Source organism: Phodopus roborovskii, unplaced genomic scaffold, assembly GCF_943737965.1.
Source record: "Phodopus roborovskii unplaced genomic scaffold, PHOROB, whole genome shotgun sequence".
Classification (NCBI taxonomy): domain Eukaryota; kingdom Metazoa; phylum Chordata; class Mammalia; order Rodentia; family Cricetidae; genus Phodopus; species Phodopus roborovskii.
The window spans coordinates 10729699-10735698 of record NW_026126563.1 but is presented as its reverse complement, the minus strand read 5'-3'; positions in this window follow the sequence as shown (position 1 = coordinate 10735698).

Sequence of the window (6000 nt, the reverse complement as noted above, 5' to 3'; positions counted from 1 at the left end):
TCTTTCTTCTCGCATATGTTACATCCAGACTGAAGTTCCGCTTCCCTTCACTCCCCACACTTCCCCTCTCCCCCAGATCTGCCCTCCCTCTGTCTCCCCTCAGAAAAGAGCAGGCCTCCCAGGGACATCAACCAAACATGGCGCACATAATATGATAGATACCATAAGACCGGCTGGATGAGGTCTCGGTTTCTTTACAAAGAAATGGTAGTAGCAGGCCACTGATCCGCCAGCCTCAAGGACTGGGTGTCATGCCCAGATGTGTGTGGTTAGATGTCCATCTGTGTCCTGCTTGGGGAGGCATGTGGGCCCCTGTTGGTGAGATTTGCCTTCCCCCGTCTTGCTTGGGTTTCCCACACATGTCTCTCTCCATGGCTAATTGTTGTGTGGTTTCTAACACCAGAGCATGAAAGTAACTAGGCAAGGGCTGTGACCCACCTGGCCATCTTCACACGAGCTGCTTGCCGGCCATTGCCAACCTGCTCACTCTGAGTGTTAATGGGGAGACACTGCAGGTCCAGGGTGGGCCTCTTTGCTGTGCATGAGGGATGAGAACTCTAGATTGGAAGACCCCCCCCCAAGAAAATCCCAAAGGAGCTATGTAATTCCAGATGGATTTTACAGCCCTCGCTCTGGCAGCTTCTGTAGGAATAGGTGCTTACAGAACAATTTTTAATGCTAGAGAAAATGTAAGTTTTACAAGGAAGGAAACGTTTGCACGTGACTCACCCACTAGCCGCACATGCCTGGCTGCGCTGCCGTGAACACTGGTGGTTGATTTCATGGAAAGCACAGAGAGCGGAACTATTTGATGGGGAAGGGTATGGATAAAATGGAGAGAAGGCACACTTGCATTGTGGGGCACTGAGGATAATGTCCAAGAGGAGACAACTTGGAAATAGAACTGTGGTGACATATTATTCTTTATTTATTAAAGCTTGGCTAAGGATTCAGAAAGCAAAGTCAGCCACAAGCCATAGAATCCAGGCACACACCTTTAATCCCTGGACTCAGGATAAGAGGTAGATGGATCTCTGTTAGTTCAAGGCCACACTGACTACGAGAAATACATCCAGTCCTAAAGAGAAACAGCTTACACAAAGGTGATCTCAGCGCTTGGGGTCATACACCTTAAATCCAAGGTCTCAGGAGAGTTATATAAGACCAGAAAGAGTCTCAGAATTGGCATTCATTCTCCAACCATGCTGAAGAGAGCAGAGCAGCCAGAGGTTTGATGGAGACAGGATAGTCCTGATGGAGACAGTAAGACCTAGTGGCCGGCTGCTTTGCTTTTCTGATCTTCAGCTTGAAGCTTGAACCCCAATAGCTGTCACTGGGTCATTTAGTTTTCATGTTGCATGGAACCAACCATGTTGGGACCTTGGAGGGTTAAACTTCAACGGCAATTATTTTTGTCCAAACTACTGGTATTTTGTTATTGCACCTAGAGCTGACTAATACACACTATGTTGTGTAGAAATAGTCCAGCCAAGAGCACAAGAAATAGCTAAAATAGTCGAGAGAGGTCACCTCTGGGAACTGGGGTCCAGTGTGGGGAGAGCTTGACAATTTTCATTGTCGAGCTTGTATTGCTTCTTATTTTTCAAAGCATTCATATATGTGTTTGGATTTTTAAAAGCTAAGTCGTTAAAAAGGAAAGCAGGGGGTGTGGGGAGGCATTTTATTGACTTAGGTGGGAGAGACATGTGAAGGCAGTGGCAAGTCTTCAGTTTCTTCTCAGGGCTGTCCTCCAGGCTCCTTCTGATAACAAAAAGGCCGTCACAGCTCCAGGCCTTGCATACCCCTTTCACATTTTCAGTGATGGCTTCTTCTGCCCAGAAAGTATGTCTTTGAAGCTCGTGATGAAAAGGGGATGAGCTGATTGGTTAAAGTTAGCCATGACCTACCCCAGAAGCACATTGGCTATAAGTGCCCATAGCAAAGTGCCTGAGAAGGAAACGAAGGCATCTTCCCGAGGGGAAAGCAGTAGGAATGGTAGGTGACTTAAAACATCACGTCCACCGTGGATGTGCCCTGGCGAGCTTTTCCCTCCTCTGGGAGCTGCCCGTACCTGACAACACTGGCTGGCTGGTTGGCGTGCTAGATGGCAGCTGGGGACCCTGTGTGACCCATGAGGTAAGGAAGAAAATGACTCTGATGGGGGCTGAGGCGGCATGGTATCCCACGGTATGAGGGATCTGAAGAAGTAAAACCCCAGGGGAGCCCACAGCAACATCTTAGAAGTGTGTATGTTCAGCATAACCTGGACATCTGGTCGGTAGGGCTGAAGGAGGACTTGTAACTTGCAGATGGCTCACTAACCCCACCCTCCCAACTCCTTACTGAATGTACCTGGAATGACATGCGTGGAGAGTCCTCTGGGAGAGATGCCCACTGGTTCAAGGGAGGGCTGCTCTGAGCTGGCATTTGTCACGGGAGTTGTGTTGTTCGTTGAAAAGACCCTTGCAGACTGCTTCCTGGGAGTGGGTATTCAGTGTAGCAGGGCTGGGCAGGGTGCACATGGAGAGGGGGTACCCTCTCAGCAAGCCGAGGTGGAGCTGGGAGGAGGGTTATCCAGGTACAAGGAGGCCCTGGAGAATTAGCCTTCATCTCGGCTGCAATGAACCACCTTGCCAGATCCACCAGCATCCATTCCCCAGTCCCCGTGACTGATACCTCCAGCTGGAGGAGCGTTCGGATCAGGCAGGCAGCTATCCAAAAACTTCCCCACGTCTGCTCCCAGCAGCTGAGCCCAGTGCCTCCCTGGAACAGCTGGCTCAGCGCCCAAACCTGTTTGTGCCAGTGAAACTTGCTATTGTAATTATGCAATTTAATTAAATAGTATACAAATCACTTAAATACTGCTGCAAAAGAAAAGGAAAGTTGCTTCAGTGAAAACTGAATTGAAGCTTTGAAAAGAATGAAAAAAACAGATAATTTAAATATATATACATATATATATAGTATTTACATTGTATGCATATTGTTGAGTTAGACGTAGGTAAAGTAATGAAAGCTTGGGGAAATGTTTAAAAAAAATCTTAGGAGACTTTTCACTCCCACATTTTGGTTTAGTTTCTGTTTTTATGTGACTGGTTCTCATTTAGCCCAAGCTGACCTCAAACTTTCTATGAAGCTGAGGGTGACTTTGAACTTCCGATCTTCACTGTACCTCCCCAGTTCTGGGATCACAGATATGAGCTACCATGCTCAGCTTACTGGATGCTAAGCCTTGAACCCCGGCACTGTGCAATGCTAGGCAAGCAGTGTACCAACTGAGCTTCATTCACTCCAGCATACTCTCAGGTTGCTTTGTAAGAATGTTTAATTCTTCATTCCACTAGAAAATACAATACCGAGACCAGAAACTGTAGGCAAAATCGTTTGATGATACTGGGTACAGGCATGATGTGATCCAGGAGACACAAAGCTAATAAGAGGCATTACCAACTTGGAGAGCTCAGTTATTGACTATGTAGTGTCCTTGTTGAGCTAGGTGTTAAGAGGCTTCAGGTGACTGACCAGCTGTACCAGCCAGCCACTGGCTTTGGCTCTGGGAAGTCGTCTTTTACCCACCGGGTTCAGCCTGGGATGAATAAGCCTCCTCCAAGCCATGCGTGCTTAGCTGGCTAGGTTCCTTGGTACTGGCCGTGTTGGAAGCAGAGACAGGAAAGGAAGAAGCAGAAGATGGCTTCAGCCTAGCCCAGTCCCTCTGCCTCCAGGTTTCTTTGGGTCCAAGAGCCAGCCCCACATCACCCTTCCCCTGTAGCAGTGGTGAGTTGTGACTTCATAGACGCTCAGCTCAGCTTCTCTGCTTAGGGCTAAGCCTGTTTCCACCACACGCTCGTGCCCTCTGCTCCTGAGACCGGAGACGCATGGTCTTAACTGTGGCTGCAGCTCTTTCCAGCGGCTCTCCTTCCGTCCTTCCGTTGGGTCCTTCCGTCCTTCCGCACTCTGCAGTCTGCCTGCTGCCTCAGATACTCGGGGCCAGGAAGCATTCCAGAAGCAGATGACAAATGCTAGTCCTTTTCCTCTTGATCTGTGGCAGAGAAGGCCACAGGTATTCAGAATCCCATGCTCGTGAGACATGAGCACTCATGGAGCATTCTAGAAGGAGGGCTCCCTGCAGCAGGTAGCATTAGGGAGAGCCTTTGGAGTATGCAGAGGCAGGCAGTGTTTCTTCTGGCCCAGTGACAGCACCGGTGACTTCCTCATAATAGTTCCCACTGACACACCATCTCCTGTGTGGGAGACAGAGTGGCAGGCCCAGGAAGCATCCTGGGAGCTCTCCCAAGCCCCAGAGTTGGGTGATGCTGGTGGGGGCTACATGCATGGTTGGCATAGCTACGTCACCTTGTACCTGCTGCCCTAAGTGTCCTTCAGTCAATGTCCCCTTGCACTCTGAGAAGTGGCCTGCTGTGTGCATATGCAATCCCTTTCTGAAATGGCACTGCATGTGGGTAGGATCCGGTTCTGTGGAGGCAGGTGAGGGGGGCACTTCAAAGCAGTCATCTCCGAGCAGCACTTCAGGACCTGAGGAGCCCTGCCCTCTCTCTCTGCACCTGCCTGTGCCCCAGGGTAGTCTTCACTGTGATGGGCCCTAAAGTGCAGGGTTCAGGGAGCACGGCTTTCTCTTCCACCTCAAAGGGTGCTTTTCTCCAAGAGAAAGAACGATTGATTGGCTGTCACACTGGCACCAAGTGGAAAAATAGAACTTTCTGGAAAGTAGGTTGAGCTGGAGGGATGTGTAACAGGACTCAGACCCTGGGAAATAAGACAAAGAGAAAAAGGACCGAGGGCTCACCCAAGTCAGAGCAGCTTTGTACCCACATCTCCCCATCGTGTGCTGTGTGAGCTGAGAGTAGCCCCCACCCGAGCCGGATGCCTGCCTCCACAGCCCTACAGGCCACAGAACCTGTCAGGACTAGGGCCACCACCAGGGGGCCCCACAGTCATGGCCATGAACAGCATTCCCTGGAGACCGGGACTTAGACCCTGAGCCTGCTGGGCTGCTTGAGTCTTCAAAGCTCCTCATGCCTCACCCAACAGCGGCGATTTGGGGATGGGCTGGGTATCAGAAGAACACTTTTCCTTTTCCAGACTTAAACTGCCCTTCATTGTGATAGCACTAGCTGCCCCTTGCTTGCTGGAGGGATATGGAGTGTAGAAAGGTCTAAATGGCTTTTCCCCTTTTCTCTCAGCAACCCCAGGCCGTATCTGCTGGGACTCAGATTTACCCAGCCCAGGAACACACCTCTGGGAGGCCAGAAAAAATGCTGTGTGGCCTGACTGAGCAGAAAGCAGGGTGGGGCACCCTGACCAGGATCATAAATTACGCCTTTGTCCCTTAGACAGGCTGCCCACCCCTTGCCTCCACTCCCACACCCAGGCTCCCACTGTTTGTCTAGCTCTGGGCTTAGCTGTCCTTTTCTTGGGCCAAGGTCATTGAGATTCAGATTTCTAAGGAGTCATCATCACCCCAAAGCAAGGACAGAAGGAGGTTTCGGTTGCCAGAGAGGGCCATGTCCAGCCCCCCTCCATCAAGTACCTCCCTCATTGACTCAGAAGGAACCAAACTAGCCTCGTGCCAGATGGAATCCTTGGGATGGCCTAGGCCCCAGCTAACCCTCTATGTAGTCACTTCGCATCTAAGGCCCCACTTACAGAATATTTGAGGGAAAGCCCAGAGGGCACCCATAGACGTCTTTCTCCTCACGGCTCCCCAACTTCCCAGAGTATTAACACTTTGCACTGGCCTGTTAAGACGGGTAAACAGACACCAAAGCTTTCAATCTGCCATCCTCTGGGCTCATGAGCTCCCAGGAGAGGGCCTCTTGGTGTGTTATGTTCCATGGATCTTGACAAATATGGACATACAGAGAAGGTCTTGCTGTCCCTGAAACTCTCTGTGCCTGTGTGTCCCTCCCTCCCTCCCCCAGTCCCCAGTAACCATGGACCTTTGGGGTTGCTCCCTTTCCCAGAATGCAGCACAGTTAGGTG